Source organism: Amphiprion ocellaris, chromosome 24 (genome assembly GCF_022539595.1).
Source record: "Amphiprion ocellaris isolate individual 3 ecotype Okinawa chromosome 24, ASM2253959v1, whole genome shotgun sequence".
Taxonomy (NCBI): domain Eukaryota; kingdom Metazoa; phylum Chordata; class Actinopteri; family Pomacentridae; genus Amphiprion; species Amphiprion ocellaris.
This window is the reverse complement of record NC_072789.1, coordinates 13344244-13362610: the sequence shown is the minus strand read 5'-3', so window position 1 is coordinate 13362610 and position 18367 is coordinate 13344244. Positions and strand designations below refer to the sequence as shown.

Below are 18367 nucleotides of genomic sequence, written 5' to 3'. Positions count from 1 at the left end.
TGACGTTTCATTCACATCCCTTTATTCTGCGCACTTATTTTAAAAAAGTGGCACAAATAAAGCATTTCTCTAAAAAAGAAAAGCTGAAAGAAAAGTTAAAAGTTAAAAAAATCAGTTCAGTGTTGACACAAAACATGAAAGCAAATAAAAAATGTAAATAGTAAAATACCTACAATATGTTTTCTCCAGTATTAATAACACCTGTGAGCTCCTGGAAAAATGCTCTAGATGCTGATTTTTTTTTTTTTTTTGCTGGTTAAATAAAATAATTCAGCTTTTGGGTTTTCTGTTTTCTGACTTCCATCATTACTCCGCCAAGGAACACAGCAGTGATGGTTGCTGGAAATGTTCCTCTGTACCTCTATGGAGATATTCCATTAAAAATCAGCCGTTTCCAGCTAGAATAGTCATTTACCACATTAACAATGGCTAGACTGTATTTCTGATTCAATTAATGTAATCTTCATTGAGAAAAATAAATGCTTTTCTTTCAAAAATGAGGACATTTCAAAGTGACCCCAAACTTCTGAACAGTAGTGTAAATGTAATATGTTTTGCGTCTGGACCAAACATTGGAGTCTTTCTTCCCTATTTTTCAGAATTTTGCAGACTTAGCTAGTGAATTCATATGAAACAGACAAACATCAGAGTACCAGCGTTCAACTTTTTCTGTCTAAAATCTAACAAGCTCATGACCAAAAAGTGATCATGAAGTCATTGAAGGCTGCAGCCGACAGTAATGATGCATCGACTAACCTATGACCATGCCCTTGTCAAAACACGAGCACTGTAGCAGCTGATGGATGGACAGGAGGATGGAGACAAAAGGAAGGAGAGAAGGAGTGATGGATGGAGGCGGAGTGATGGATGGCATCAGAAGGAAACAGCAGGTGACAAGACAAAGCCAAGGGACTCTGTGTGGCTGCTGCAGGAACACATTCATGTTTCAAGATGTGTGCGAGAGAAAAAGGGCTGTTTAATGGTCGACAAGATGTTGAACTCGACTCGTCTTTTTATTTTCTGATGATAAATCGCTCTCTGATTCACAGCAGGAGCAACAAAAACTCATCTCATCCGTCTCTTTCTCCTTTACGCTGCAGGATCCTGTTCTTTGACAAAGGCCTAAAAAATGAAGTCAAGAGGTGGCACAGCCTCCAACTGGAGGAGCATCTTGCAGGATGGCAGGGGAGGGCAGCTTTTCGAGGGGTGCGGAATGGGTTTCCTTTTTTTTTTTCCCTTCTCTCTCGTGATTCACTTGTACAAAAGAGTCAGAAATAAAGTGAGACACTATAAAATACTATGTGTGGGATTTTTTCAATGCCTATCTGAAAATTGAGGCTCAGAATTTGCTGATTTTGTGTTTTCCCACAAGGGATCGACTGATTTTTGGGTCGATACTGATGCCTATTATTGGTAATCATGAAAGAATGATAACCGATATTTAGAACCGATAAACACTGACTATAATATTTTAACAGCCTGTGCCAGCAGAGAACCTGTAATCCATAACTGGACTTCATTAATAAGGCGACTATAACTAAAAATTTAAATAGAAATGGGAGGATTAAATGATCTCCTCTGTTTCTGTGACTGAGATTGATCAGTTTATCTCATCTGCTGTTCTTCTGTTTTCTTAATCTTTCTCTGTTTTATCACTTTTATTGTACACTAAGGTCCAGATTTTAATTAGTAATTATTGTTTTCTAGACTGTGTTTCAGTTAATCTGTGGCTACCCGCTAACTTCAGCAAAAAAAACTTTCTGTTCAGCAAAAAATATTTCAGAAAGCATTTGAGGCAACTGCTACAGCGCCTCCACCTGGGAACCTTCTTGATCCGAACCTCCTCATCCCCTCTTCACGTCTTCCACTGCTCCTCTGCTCAGCTCCCTGGTGACCGTCTCCAAACAATCCTCCATCCTGAGCATCTCCAAGACTCACTCTACATCCTGAGAGCTTCCTCCTTCCACTGTATCCACCTCCTCTTCAGCAACTCCCCGCTTTCTGTCGGTCATCGTCAGGAGTGTTTAATTTCAGCCGGTGTTTGCTGTCTGAGTGTCACCTTTTAAGAAGAACAGCAATCAAACAGTGTTTCTGTCGTCTTCATCCCTCTCTCTGCTCCCTCTTTCCAGAGGATTAACCCATTTATTTGTTCTTCCGTCCTCTGGGACTTGTGCTTGTTCTCGTCTCTTTCATGTCCTTCCTTTCTCCCGTCTTAGCAGCTGTTGTGTGCTTTATTCACAGTTATCAGCTCGTTGACAGTGTTTACTGTGGAGGGCTTGTAAATGTAACGCGAAATGCTGACATGAACAACAATGCTGGAGCCGTGATGCGAAAATAAAGCAGAGAAAACCTTCGATACAGAGCTGTAACTGACAATATACAATATGCTGTGTAGAATTTGTGTAGGACTTAAAAAAGAAATGTCAAACCAATTCATGTTAAAAAAAAAATAAACGTTTTACTTTTCTGAAAGAGGTTTTTTTTTTTGTTTTGTTTTGTTTTTTGAGGACACTTGGCCGGTTTTAAACTACAAAATATGCAAGGACTCAGCTTGTGAGTGACAGAACAAATGAACAGGATCTGAATCCCCTTCGGATCACTGCTGAGATCCTTTAAAACAATACCATTTCCAGGATTTTCCATCCAATCCCCCATAAAACAATAAGAAAGGAAACTCTCCTCCTTTCTCTAGTTGACTTTCCAAGTCATTTGGAAGGTATTATTCCCCTGATCTCAGGATTCCCACCGAGAATCACATTGTTCCAGCAAGTATAAATAGAAATCAAGAAAAAGTAAGTTGGAGACACAAACTTTTTTTTTCCCTTTAAAGCGAATCCACTTTTTAAAACCGTCTTCGTCCGTGGAGTCCAAAACGATGAGCCGGGGAATAAACTTCCACTAATGCTCTTCCATGTTTTCCTTCAAACGGGCCTTCAGTAAAAAGGACTGCTGTCTTGGCTGCCATTATGCCGTATAGACAGACGGTATGGCACTAGAAAGAGATGTGTCACAAACCATATGCTCGCTCCAACACAATGGCCGCCACGTAATCACATCTATCCTCAAGACGATGCCGGCAGACACACACAAACACACACTCAGGTGAACACAATCAACTCCCATCATATACACAACTGAGCCATTATCTTCCCCAAGTAAAAATTCCTCTCCGTCTCCTCAGTTTTAATCTCATTTTTCTTACTTTTTCTTTTGTCTCTGTCTGTTTCTGTGCCATGCAGTGAAAACAGGATACATGAGCTGGACCAGGAGGCTCCTCACCGTCCCTTGATGCCAGCAGCGTTTTAAATGTTTCTACACGTGTGTCGGCAGGATGGACGGAGGCAGCTGCACTTCCTCTGCTCCCTCCGCTGACCTCCTGCTAACCTGGAAGTATTTCTCAACACCACTTCCTGTTTGGAGCTGCTCCAGAGCTAAGCAGCTCGCCATGTCTCGCAGATCCTCAGAGGGACAGGAAAAGGAAAACATGTCGAACCGTATCAGATGCTCACACTTTTCTAGCTGTTATGATCAGCACAGAACATGACCGACCCTGACCCCGCTTTAACCCTCCTCAGTCACCACCTTCCACATCTGCAAGACAGAATCCAGAAAACGGCGTTTGTTGCTGTCAGTTCACGTCTCCAGAACTGTCCCCTGTCTCTGCTGCACGGAAATGAATAAAAGAGCAACAATAAATGAATAACTAGTCGTATGAATAAAAACAAACGATGGCGCGACCGGTGTGAATGGCCCTCCGGATGCTGGCTACTGCAGGTCGGTGTGGATGCGTGTCCAAATGTGTGGATGCGTGGAGGCATGTGCGTGTTTGGGGGCAGGGGTGGAGCGCGCGACTCCACTCGAGAGGCCTTGTTGGGCGTCGAAGCCTGGGGCTCGCCTGAAGGCACAGCCCGTCTGGAGGAGCCCTCGGCTGGGCGGCAGCTGAATAAAAGATGGGAGGGAAGTGTCAGTCTGGAAGGCCAGGAGCTCTGGGAGGCCCCACACCGAGCCGACTGCACACAAACAGATGCTAGCTGAGGCCGAGAAGAAAGGAAGGAGGGAACGGAGAATGACAGAAGGAACGAATCTGCTTCTGTTGCGTTCACTGAATACAAACAGCTGCTCATTTAGTGCCAAAATTTAACAAAGCTTAAACATTTCCAATGCAAGCTTGTGTTTTTCGAGAATAGAAAGAGTTTGTTATGAAATATTTCTGCAGGAGACATTCAGAAGTAAATAAGTTTAGCCTCACCCCGACTGGTCGAAGCAGACGACCACCCTCCCTGAGCTTGGTTCTGCTGAAGGTTTCTTTCTGTTAAACAGAACTTTTTCTTTACACTGTCACCAAAGAGCTGGCTCTAGGAGAATTGTTGGAATTTGTGGAAGTCTCTTAGTAATATAATACTGTGATAAAATTATCTAAGGTGACATATTTTGTGAACTAACATTAAAAATCATAAGACTGACCTTCATTCGGAGTGTTTGGCTTCATTTGAACAAGAAAAAAACTAAAAATCTACATAAATATTGTCTTGCCTCAAGTTAGCATTTGCTAGACCACATTCGTTGCCTAAACATAACCAATAAAATCACTAATCACGCTGTATTGCTGATAAACAAATATGTGTACTGTAAAAAAAAGCTATGCCTGGCCAGTGTGTTATAACTGTGACTTTAAAAATACATTCCCAAACAAAAAACGCACTCAGAGAGCGTAGTACTCCGTCAAGGCTGTTCATTCCCCCATATTGCATTGTCAGAAATGCAGCATTTTTTTTTTTAAAGAAATGCAGCATTTGTTTATTAATCATTGATGATCAGAAATCATCGCAACATAGAATGTGTCCATTTAATATAGTTGTACCCACAAACAAAATGACCTTGTGATGAGTACAGACGTGTGTTATGCATGTGCACATTATGTACAGATACCGAATCGCATGACCTAAATATGTAGCAGGCGGCAGGAATTGATGGGACTTAGAAACACCCCCACAATTTAATCAATTAGATAAGTTCTGATAAGTCCGCAGCGGTCAATTTGAAGTTGGATCGCAATCATGTGATCATCAGGTGCCAGCTGATTGCTTGAAGTTCGCTTGTAGTCATGGTTACGGTGATGTTGTGCCGCTATCTCGCAATGATACAGAAATCTTTAACAAATCCGAGGATCCAGACTATAAGTCGCATCACTGCCAAAACTTAATCACTTGGTCCTTATGTCATTTTTGACCTTCCCTGATAATTTCATCCAAATCTGATAGTCCATTTTTGAGTAATGTTGTGAACAGGCAGACAAACAGACAAACTAATGCTGATCGTCCCATCACTAAGTAAAAAGCCTCATGTTGAAAAAACATTACTGGGGTTAGGGCTGCTGTGACAAACTAAGAGCACAGAAATGTGAATTCAAAGAGATACAAAACCACCCTGCTACTAGTACTACAAATATGAGCCTTTTTTTATAGTATTCATGTGATTATTGTGTTAATTTATCGACGTCAGTCTTTATATTTTGCTATTATTTGCTATACAGCGCACAATAAAACCAGAAGAGTCCACAGTAAAGCCCTAATTCTGTCCAGTGTTCACCGTCCGTCCTGTAAAACAGCAGTAAGTGTGTGTTAATGAGTTGAGTGTGTGGGCAGGATGAGTGCTGTGTGTGTGTGTGTGTGTGTGTGTGTGTGTCTGTGTGCACTGTTATTTTGCATTTGAATGGACCTGAAGAGCTCCAATGTGTTTCAGCGCCACTCTGCACAAACATGGCTAGTGTTTCATAGACACCTTTCACACCTCCTCAAGTGTGTGTGTGTTCAAACATTATTAGGACATAACGTGATGTAGGTTGTTTTCATGCTGCACAAACACAAACCGTCTTCAGTTGTGTAACCTGCAGCCTTGCAGGGGTTGTTAGTTCAGGAAATCTTCCTTTAGGCTGAATATTAAACAGACTTCACTTGTACTGGAGACTGTTTTATTAAATGTTATCCATATTTTATGTCGACTGATAACCGAGATTCAAGAAAAATGAATTAAACACAATGTCAACAAGGCGTCGGCCTTCCTCCTAATACGTCCTGACGTCTCCACCCTGCAGCCTTCAAGCCCAAAGCCAACTGATAACGCTCATCATTAAATATGCATCCAGATTTTTAGCAAATGCAACTCAAACGGGATCCATTTGTTTTGTTGTAGAGCAGCAGAATGTTGAGCAGCGACTGACCCCAAATAAACCTGCATGGTAAAGAACAAAACATCCCCCTGTGCAGCTCGGTGTTTTTTTTTTTTTGTTTTTTTTTTAATCAAAACTCTTTCAGACTTTTCTCTAATCTTAACTTTTGTTCTTCATTCCCAAATACTTTATTGATCCCTGGGGGGAAACTGCTCAGAAATATCAACAGTCGAAAAAAATATAAACAGAAGTAGAAAAATGTGATGAGCAGAAAAAGTAGAAGCATAAAATGTAAAACGTGCATTTTCTAGTATACGTTTAAATGTTTGCCTGATTTTTTCTTCTACAGGACTCTAAAAACTAATCAATAACACAAGACTGTTGCTATTGGATGCTTTTTAAACTGCACACCAGCTGAAGAAGCTGTCAGCTGCAAATATTAAACTATATCAAGCTTCATATAAACCGAAAACACGTTTCCAGGCTCAGTTAACCGCTGGTTTCTGTAGTTTCTCGACAAAACAAAGAAACATGAGACATTACCAGCCTGGTTTCCTTTCATTTCTGGTCTCAGTTAGCAAAATTAAATAGATGATGGCAGATATATTGTGCAAGTAAAAAAATATCCAAACAGGCTTTGTGCAAACTTGACAATAGATCAAAATTTGCAACAAGTCAACGTCATTCATGAAATGTTTCTCGAATGCGACCGTCTTGGTTCTATAAGTTGGAAGTGAAGACAAACGAGGAAGAGAAAACGTCTTTTCCTGAGACCGCAAGAATAAAGGAGAAAGATTCTCACAATCAGGAGAAATTAAAGCTGAAGGGGGAGAAATAAAATAAAACAACAAGGAGCTGGTCCTGTTAGTTATCTCAGCCTCTCAGTGTTAGCTGATAGAATTGAAGTGTTTAGCATATATGCTAATCATTCACACAGGCAACGGATTATCACTGTGCTCTGCCAACAGTCACCCCTCCACCCGAATCCCTCCATCCTCTGCTCTTCACCTTCACTCCACTCATCTTCCTCACATCATGTCTGTGCTCGGTGTCTTTATTCTGTTTCCTCCTTTCACCTTCTTCACATCATTTCTGTTCTGTTTCCTCCCTCAGTTCCATCGACTCTGGAAAACCCGCTGCTCTGCAAGTCGAACAAGACAGCAAGACTCTTCCATCAGTCAGGGATCAATGCAGCTAATAATAGATGATGTGCGCTGAGAAAAGCTCCCAGTCAGGGTTGATAGAATGAATATATTGGAGAGGAGGAGGTAGGAACCATGTTTTCAGGGCAGGAGGATCCAGTTGAGGCTCTGAGGTTATCTTGCTCATCCACAGCGGCCGCTGAGCAAATATTTAACTAAAGATTTCATGGCAACACACAGAGGCCACTCAGGCTTGAGTTTTTTATTTTCTCTCCGTGTCCCCGACTATCGACCAACGACACACACACATACACACTCAGGCCAAAGTCCTTTAAAAGCCTCCACAGGATATTCATGTCTGGATCTCCACCCGGCTCGTCTCATGAGGGTGGGGAAACTGTCCTTCAACACACCGGTGGGTTGGGGTTAGGTTAGAACTGACCATGGTTTGGGTTAGGTTTAAGGGTTAGTAATAACCCTGGTGGAAGTAAATAGTAAATGGTTAGAAGTTAGTAATAACCCTGGTGGAGGGTAAATGCTTGGTAAAGGGTAAATGGTTGAGCTACATGAGGGAGCTTCACTATGTTCAGGGACTGGAGCTTCATGTGTCTGAGGGTTTTATTGTGGTTCTTTTGTTTTAACTGAACTTTCACGAAACACAAACTGTATTACTGATAAAAAAGATGTAAAGAACAGAAACTGAGTGACTGATCTCTGCTCAGCTGACAAATATATTGAATTTGGCAAAACTATATATTTTTATTACAGTCAATAAATCTCCTAAAAAGATAACTGATCCTATAAACGATTTCCTCTGCAGTCAAACACTGATAGTTTTGCTTTGAATCGTTTTGCTTTTAGTCCAAAAACTGCGAAAAACATTTAAATCAGTGAACCACAGTTAAAAACAGGCAATTTATATGTCCTAAAATTTAAATTACATAAAAAACTCAAAATATTTTCACAAAATTTGTCAGAATTTCTCAGAAATTTACTTTTCATTTAGTAGACACTGTAAAGATTAATACTGTAAATATATTTCTCTATGTCTGCTAAATACAATTATTGATAATTAACAGAAAAAAATACTATTCTGTAATTTTACATAGATTTATTTGTTAATTACCGAGGTTTTCACAGCAGAAATGTGCTAAAAAACTGTGTTTATTATTGAAGACTGAAGTAGTGATGTTTGGAGATCACATACGTGTTTTATTTTGAAATCAAGTCACATGTAAACATTTGATATAATCTGAAACAGTAGATTTGTGTAACTTGAAACCCATTTGCTAGTTTTTTTGATAGCATAAATAACACTTCTAAAATCAAACTTCAGTAATAACATTTATGCAGCAGCATTATTTGCATTATACATTAATCGACCACATGTATACGTAATTAAATGTTTTCATACATGTGAATTTCCTTCAGTATTCTTTAAAAAGCCAAAAAAAATAAAAAATACACAAGCTCTCATTTAATATTAGGCTAAAACTGTAATTTAATTATGGGAAATCACTGTAATTTCATGGGATTATGAAGTTCTATTTATTTTAGAGTAACTTTGATGCCCCAGCTGCCAGAATATTTTCAGTTTTTGATTTTATTGTCGTTTTATTTTATGTTTGAGATCAGGACCTGTATCTGCACTGCTGCTACGGTTTTTAGACAGATAACAAACATGCAAAAGGACACATTAGTGACATTTATGAAGCTCAGCTTGTAATAATACTGATCCATGCAGTATTTATAGAGAAGCAAACTGTCAGCAGAGTGAATAAAGAACAACAGACAGCAGCTCTCCTCAGCCACAACACTGCCCATGGCAACACACAGTAATAGTACACACTTATACGTAGACGTGAAGAGTATTTATAAATCTGAGGATAATGAAGGAATGATCAGGCATCAGGAGACTCTTATTATTCTTGTTTCCTGGCCCTCAGGCTATCGGTGTCTTCGTTTCTTAGACGTCAACTGTAATGGCTTTGAATGATGCTGGAAACACAAAAAAACAAACCTTGACCCATTAGTGTCCGTCTCCATTAAACACATCAAGGATTCTGTTTGTCTCAAGGCTTCACGATGATTGTGGACAGATGTGTGCTGGCAGAACTACAGCTGTGACTGGAGCTCCACTGTGGATCCATTAATGGATATAAAACTGTCAATGCAGACTCTTTTTCTGGGGAGCTCAGCACCACGGACATCTACTGACGGTGACAAAATAAAGGAAAGACCTACTCAAAGTGCCATAGTAGAGCCTCAGCAGTAATTCTGCTGGACAATAAAAGTGACAGAACAGAGAAGAATTAAGAAAACATAAGAACAGCAGAAGGAGACAAACTGATCAATCTCAGTTAGATAAAAAAGGGGCCATTTAATCCTCCTATTTCTATTTAAATGTTCAATTATAGTCACCCTTATTAATGAAGAAATCTAGTTATGGATGACAGGTTCTCTGCTGTCACTAGTTATTAAAACCTTATAGTTCATGTTTATCAACTCTAAATATTGATAATCTGTCTATCTTGGTCACCAATAATCAACACTAACTCCTGAGGAACACTGCTGCAGAAAATAAACAGCTGATGACCAAACGAGTAGTTAAAGGACAGTTTAGCTGCTTTATGTGGGTGTAAAATTAAAAGTGAACCAAACAGGTCAAAGCTGAACTGAGCAGTTATCATATTCACTCTATGGAACAGTTGTATATCCGCCTTCAGTCTCTCTGGCACACAATTCTGTGATCTCAGCGACTGATTTGGATCTTTCCTCCTTTGGTTTCCCAGTCTGGTAAACATGAACATGCTGAGACAGTTGACAAGTGCTGCACTGACTTTTACTCCACTGTTTTCTCTCCCTCTGTCTTGGCATCTCCGCTCGCTCCCTCCCTGCTCCTCCATCTTTCTGCCCACCACCCCTTTTTATTTCCATCTCCATCCTCCTCGCGGATAGCGGCAGACTACAGCAGCGTCCTGGTGTGAGGTCACGGGCAGCCTTCTTCTAGCATATGGACGCGTTTCCTTCCAAGAAGAGCCCGGCCAGATGAGACCACACACACATGCAAACACACACGCACACGCAAATGAAATAGAACACGCAGAAAACACACGCGTCCGCGCCGTTCAAACACACTGGCAGAGATTAAAGAAGCTATCTGATCTCGCTTCCCTGTGACCCTGCAGCTCAATCCACTCCACTTGGTGTAATCTTGGTGTTAAGACACAAACACTCTCTGCACTCAGTAATCCAGCAGCTGAAGGAGCGAACGCATCGACCCTTAATCTTAAAAAAAGAAACGCATCGCCGTCTAGTAATCTGCCGCACACTCTCCGGTAATCTTAGATTCGCCCGCAGACAGAAGTTCAGCGGTGTCCAGTAATCTACAGCTTCACTGTGAGGTCCTGGACTCACACACTCTGGAACATATGCAGAAGGACACACACACACTGAGCTGGTAATCTTCCAGCCAGCTCAAGTGTAATCAAGAAGGAGACGGCCATATGTCTGAGGCTGCTGAGCCTTGGCCTCACCGCTCACTCCCATGCTCTTCCTCTATTTTGACTTTTAATCTGTTTCCTTTACCTTGATCTCCTTTTTCCCTTCTCTCCGTTATTTTATTCCATTTTCTGTCTAAAGTGAAGCAGACAATCGGAGGGTTAGTCACCTCGAATCACTTTAAGACTGAAAAAAAAATACCCAAGAGCAGCTACTTTGTGTTGCAGCTGAATAAAAGATCTTGTTCTGACTTCCTTCTCTTTTGCTGCCTCTTTTCTTGTGTTCCTCCTACCAACATTTGTCAGATATAAGGGTCATTCCACAATTGGAGGACATGGGTTGAAAATCTTTGGAGAAATTTTAACCTTCTCTTTTACAATTTTCTGCTACATATTCATCAATAATAGATAATAAAATATCAAAGGCTTGAATGGCTTACACATCAATGGTACCATTTTTATTCCATGTTTTATTTGTTGTTTGCTAACCCTACTCTAATCACAGTAACAGGGTTGCTAATCCATGCTAATGTTAGCTTTTTCTCAGGAGTAGAAGCTAGTTATTTAGCTAGCTGCTACTGCTGACCAAGAGGACAAACTTACTGATGGAAAAATATGAAAAACAGAAGAAAAGACATAGCTTTGCTCTACCTATTCTTTTGGAAAACTTTTTGATGATGTTAATTCCAGTGCATCATGTCATTCACTGTTTTCTTCTTCTTCTACCAGCAAAAACGGTTGTTGTGGGACACACGTTCCATGCAAAATAATTATTATTTTAAATATTATGTTGATTAAAAATTTTCCCACAATTACAAGAGTACAATTTTATTTAAGATTCAATTTGGTCATCACTGGGGTGGGACAAGAGGAAAAACTCCAGACTTATTTGGTATTTTTTAAACATTTCCAAACATTTTTTTCTCCTAGTTTTTCTAGATTTGTTCTCAGGACAAGTACATTTACACAACTACTGCGTGTTTTATTATTTTGTACATGGATTATTTGAAATTTGATGGGTGGGGTGTAAAATGTCCTCCAATTGTGGAACGACCCGTATGAGTGAATGTGTTGTATTTAGAGGCTGTTTGTTTGTGCTGGTCTCCTGTGTGGAGACAGCTGGTCCATCAGTGAGTCTCGCTCAGACTTCTTCATGTCGCCCTTTTCCACGATTCCCCTCCAGTGCTGCAGATAACCAAACTGCAAATTCACTTTTTGTTGATAAATGCACCAAACCGATGCCAAAAACGGAGCCTGATTTTGAAAATTAATTTGAATAAAACCAAACTCCTCCTCCAGTCAGTCCTTCAATCCCCCTCCGTCCATCTCACTTTCCTATCGTCTATTTTTTCCTCTGCCCTTCCAGTCTTCTTAATCCTCCCCCGTCTGATGAAATGACCATATCTAATCCTTCGGTCCCCTTGGGAGAGATGTAACTGTATTAAGACAGCAAATCCACGTCCTTACAACCGCTACAGATGTCTTTCTTTATTATCCGCTCTTTCTCTATCACTCTTTCTCTTCACATCTTAAATCTTCTAAATCTGCTCTTCATAATCTTCCGACTTTGTTTTTTGTTCCTGAGCTCTCAAAATGGTCCATGTATAATCTCACATCATGTTTTGACATTTGCATTCTGTCTGTTTCCTTGTGGGTAGTGACTAAAGTCTTCACAACCAAAAGAGCAGACGGTAAGCTTTCCAGGAATTAAAGACATCTCTTCTAATAGATACAGTGCCTAGAAAAAGTCTTTGCCCCCTTCATGAATTCTTATTTTTTTGAATATTTGCCCCAACTTAAATGTTTAACACTATCAAACTAACAAAATGAAGTTGGCCAAAAGATGTCAAAAAGACACAACAAAAGAAGTTCAAGAACAGATGAGAAATAAAGTAACTGACATCCATCAGTCTGGAAAGGGCTATAAAGCCATTTCTAAAGCTTTAGGACTCCAGAGAACCACGTTGAGAGCCATTATCTACAAATGGAGAAAACGTGGGACAGTGGTGAATCGTCCCAAAATTACCCCAAGAGCACAGCAACGACTCATCCAAGAGATTACAAAGGAACCCAGGACAACATCTACAGAACTGCAGGCCTCCCTTGCCTCAGTTCAGGTCAGTGTTCATGACTCAACAATAAGGAAGAGACTGGGCAAAAATGGCATCCATGACAGAGTTCCAAGGCCAAAACCACTGCTGACCAAAACGAACATAAAGGCTCGTCTCACTTTCCGAACCTCAATGCAAAACATGTTGCTGTTAGCACCAGAGCTAATGGACTGTTTTTAAACCCCGCTGTGCGAGACACTGAAAGAAACTTCCAGAAATAGTAATTTAAAAAAATAATTTAAAAATTTAAATAAACAAGCGAGGAACTGTCAACAAACCATAAAATAGTTTTCTACGACTAAGGAGTGTAACTTATTCGATATTTTTCACTTTTAAAAAAATTTTGTTAGCTGAACTTGCTAGCTTTGCCTTGTTGCCATGGAGACACAGGACAGAACCAGGACAGTCCTGGTACTGGACTGTCCTGGTACTGGCAAACGGTGTAGCCATCCCATAATAGACCACTTTTCAAGTCACTGAAAGTGCTTGAGGTTACAGAAAGCCTTAAAATGTTCAAAATAAGTGTTAAATTGTAAACCAAAATTTATTTGAACTGAAAAACTTTGCTTTGTGTGTCAAATATTGCTATTTGACAAAAATGCAATTAATTGCAATTAAGAATGAATTAATCAGATAAATTTTTTAAAATCACGTCCCACCACTATTATTTATGCAAAACTAAACTTTCCCTTCCCTGAATGTTTCTCATATTTCCCATTATTATTATTTTTTTTTTCACTTTTTTTTTTTTTTTTTATATATATATATTTTTTTTTTGGCCTTTTTGTCGGCTTTTATTGGATAGGCACAGTGAGAGAGAGACAGGAAACAGGGCAGAAGAGTCGGGAAAGACATGCAGCAAAGGGCCGCGAGCAGGAATCGAACCCGGGCCAGCTGCGTCGGGGACCAGCCCCTGTACATGGGTCGCCCGCTCAACGTGTTGAGCTATACGGGCGCCCCATATTTCCCATTATTGAATGCAAACTTTAAAATCCCTCCCGTTCCTCATGCTGGAGTCTGATTCAGCAGCAGGTTCGCGCTGAACATCTCTATCTCCCTCTTTGTGTCGCCGCCTCTAACAAGAACAGATGTGCAGATGTGTCTTTTCTCCTTCATTACACATTAGCCACTCGAGCTAGTGGACACAGTGGGTTTGTGTGTGTTTCCTTTGGAGTCCTTCCAGGTGTCTCAGTGCCGCCTGCTGATCAGACAAGCAGAAGAAAAGCTCCGTGTTTTTCTGCTCCATCGGCTGCAGTTGCTGCTTCGCTCTGTTAGCAGGTGCCAAACACCTCTGAGAAAGTGACTGATAGTGGCTGCTTTTACTCTCCTCGGGCTCAGCTCATCACAGCTTTAGTCAGCTTTTCATGATGCATGATGATATTTAGGAAGCGTCAAAGAGTGCCGTGTAAGACGGGCCTGCAGAGTCTTGGTTAGGACACAAAAGTAAAGACATTCTGATATAAATCTGGCTGCTTGAAACACAAAAGAGTGAATTGTGTGTGTGTCCATCTTATCATGCTAGTTGGCATGTAGCCTGAGCTGCTGGGACCTCAGTGCCTTGGGCAGATAGACTCACACATGTGCCTGCGAAGGGGTGGCAGAGGTTAAAGAAGGAGAAAGGACCAGCTGCTAGCTTTCTAATTTTTAACAGCAAATAAAAGGAGATGGAGAAGAGCGAGGAGAGGGGAGGGGAGGAAGGAAGGGAAGAAACAAAGAATGAAGCGGCTGAAAGGCAGTCGGCTAAAGAATAAGGAGCGGAGAGTGTTTTCACCAGGAGAATCAGAAGACGAGAGAAAAATAAACGTGAAGAGGACTTGAGGCCTGACAGTAAAAAAAGGTCCATGTATTCGAATAATCTTTTCAGATTAACTTGAGAATTTACAACCACTTTGACTGTTTTCACCTTCCTGTACAGGAAATGTCCTTCAGAGAGCTTTAATGGACAACAACATGTGATCTGCAGCAGCCAGAAACAAACACATTTCCAGCTGCTCATCTCTAAGATGCAGGAGGTCATCAGGCTTCTCAGATCAATTGGACATCAAACACAGCTCAGTGTGTGAATTTTATCCCGTAAACGCCTCAAACACACACAGAGCGGCTGCTCAAGTCCAAGCACAACACAAACACGATCTGGATTTTAACATTTACTGGAGTAGAAGAGCTTCTGTCCAGTGTGACAGAAAGACTAAACATCAGTCTAACCTGCCTGATCCACTAAAGTGTTTTCTACATGCAGAGGACTCTAAACTGTTCTGCTGGGCGTCTCCTGGCAGCACAGTGGGGAACCTCCGCTAGAAATCATGTAAATCGACCCGAGTCTGACCTTTTGGAGCCGCAGCTTAAAGAGGAGTTTCCTCAGGAAGTGGACTGAAGAGAGAGAACAGCTGAGAAGCAGTACGTTGATAACGCTGAAGCCGCTGCATGTTTGCCTTTCTGCTCTGTGCAGCCTCCACTCAGTGAACAGTTCAGGAGTCAACCCAACAGATCTGCCGTGTTTCAGCAGCAACCATTCCGCTCTAAATCCTGAGAAACACTTCACATTATGAAGCCGTCGCAAGGTGGACTTCATGACTCAGCCTCCTCGGCATTGAACAACAACTATGACTGACAAAGGGCAGAACAATCAAAAGAATTACATCTTTTCAGCAGCCACAGCCACTTCAAAATTAATCAAGTATTCTTTGAATCAGCCATTACTTTCTTTTTTATTTATATAAAATCTATCTGTCTTCTTGTGCCTAAACACCTGAGGCCAGATGCAGATGATAATGAGATCCATCTGAATGCTGGTTCAGGGAAAACGTCACTCTGCTGCTTCGTCTCAGTGAGACCTTCAGCTGTAATAAATTTAAATTTATACTTAGTAAAGCTGGAACACTGGGTGGGTTCAAGCAGCATATGGAAGTCAAGACCATTTTAACACATGCTGGAACATAAATATGAGGCAGCATGTGACATTTTACTACATTATAGCTTTTTTCTTAACATAGATCAGATATTTTTCAATGCATAGTCGGTCTACAATAGAATGTACTGAAGGACTGGGTGAAGTTGACAGACATTTTTGGGAAACAGGGTCGTATTTTCAATCCAGAGCTGTCTGAAATGATTTTTAATTTGACAAATGATGGAGTTGTGGATGGTAAAGTTCCACTGTTACGACTGCGTTTGAATATGCGGGCGTCCTTTGATTTTCATCTAATATTCAAATCGAGCTGTGCCGTACCGACGATGAGATTGGACGCCAGGGTTTCAGGTCATCGCGAGATTGGTGGTCGTTATGGTGGTATCCGAAGATTTATTTAGAGATCCCAATATTCGAACCCCCCCTTTCGGACGATGTCACGCGATCGGTATTCGACTAGTCCCTTCATTCCTCCTCCTCCTTCCTTATGGTTTTACCAGACTTTCCTTATTGAGTTGTCGGTTCAAAAGTAATGCTATTATATTGTGGATTCACTAGATTCAGCCAGTCAACAGCTCAAATGTTTTGGCTCACAGCTGACTAAAGACCATCTGCATACTGCATCCAACCACGGACTAAAACTACGTACGCAACACCAAGTTCTGGATCGCAATCTTTTCATTTTCGAAAAACAAACACCAACAATTACAGGTTTCATGTCCACACAGCTTTAAGAGAAAATGAGATCTGATTTCCACTCCGTTATGGAAAAGATTTGACAGTGCCGCTGGGGGTTTCGTTAACGAGGTTTTTCCATTTTAATTTGAGGATCTTGTGCGTCAGCGCCTGATGACGCAGGAAGCTGCTATTGAGCTGCCGGTGGGTCGGTTCAGAAGGGCTGAACTCTCGTTATCCTTTGGCCCGTTGTCAGGAATAACTTCTCTAAGCAGCAAAAAAAAAAAAAAACACATTTCCTGTCTTGCCCTTTGGCCTAAAAGCCAAAAATCCTAGTCTTAAATTCTGAAAGAACTGTAGCGTGTTCTTCATTAATGACAGTTTCCACATTGACACTGATGATGAAGCAACTTCTGGACATGCTGCTCTGCTGGTTTCCTTGCACCACATGCGTATAATAGGTGTTGACACATTTACTCTTCCTGACGTTTCACGAGTAAAAGGATGCACGCCACACCTACAGCTCCACAAGTACACTTACAAGCTATAAGTCAGGCCTGGCGCTTTCAGCACAGGAAACACAAGGCTTGTCTTAAACCTGCAGAAAGGTTGGTAACTCTCTGGGTACCTCAGGGTGGAGATTCATAGTGCATTGTTCTGCTCTGTGACGGTTCACGTAAAGTTCAGAATGAAACTTGTGCCGGTTTTAAAGAAACAAGATTACATGAAAACTAATTCACCTGCAAAAATGAACACTATTTGTTTCAACGACGTGCATAAAACACACTGGACATACAGCAGGAGATCAGAACTACTCACCTACAACACTCCCAGTCAGGGTCAGACAAGAGGAGGAGGAACTTCCACTTCCTGGTTCAGAGGTCAGGGGCAGGTGTGGGATCGGCCTGCAGCTGCATCCGCAAGGATACGGCAGAACGTTGTGGTGCGAGTGCTGAAATCCACACGACACACACACACACACACACACACACACACACACACACACACACACACACACACACACACACACACACACACACACACACACACACACACACACACACACACACACACACACAGAGAGAGAGAGAGATACACAAAATTACTTAAATGTCGTACACGGAGGCTTCCTTTAGTGGAATTAGAGTGACTTTTAGTGTGTGTTCCTGATTGAGTTCATCCACTTTAATGTGTTCATATTGTCATATAACTCACTGGGGGGAGCATAGCAGAACACACACACACACACACACACACACACACACACACACACACACACACACACACACACACACACACACACACACACACACACACACACAGTTTGCCATTGATTGAAGCGACTCAATACACTCACAGCAGACAGTGGCGGCTTGAAGCAGGAGGACAGAGCCTGTGGCAAGGTGATGGAGAGAGCAGAGTGTGTGTGTTCGTGTGTGTGTGTGTGTGTGTGTGTGTTTAGCTGGCAAGAACAACTGGTGACATCTGCAGATGAGTGGCATTAAAGACAGACATGAAAGCCCGTCTAAATACCTGTCTCCCTCTCCTTTGTCTTCGCACAGCTATCGATATTTATTATGTACATGCATCTATCTATTTATTCATCCATCCATTCATCTATCACTAATTTATCCATCCATCCATCCGTCTATTTATTGATCCATCCCCTCTCTCTCAGATGTGTCGGGGTCTTTAGTAGTGTGATCCAGAATCGCCCGCCGCCTGCTCTTTGGGCTTCAAACACACAAGGTGAGATCAGCACACTTGAAAGGATCACAGAACGGGACGAAAAGATGGAGGGAGGAGGAAAAACCTGACGGGGAGTCCAGCAGCAGGACAGGATGAAAGTGGCGAGTAGGATG

General features: G+C 41.3%; 1 long non-coding RNA gene across 1 annotated transcript in view; it reads right to left on the bottom strand.

Annotated features, from left to right (window-relative positions):
- The window catches only part of LOC129348326 (uncharacterized), a 143275-nt gene that overhangs the window by 58130 nt on the left and 66778 nt on the right, over window positions 1-18367 (bottom strand). Inside the window, exon 3 of the long non-coding RNA XR_008600850.1 lies at window positions 17325-17457. This is a non-coding gene — a long non-coding RNA (uncharacterized LOC129348326). The remainder of the gene's footprint in view (window positions 1-17324; window positions 17458-18367) is intronic.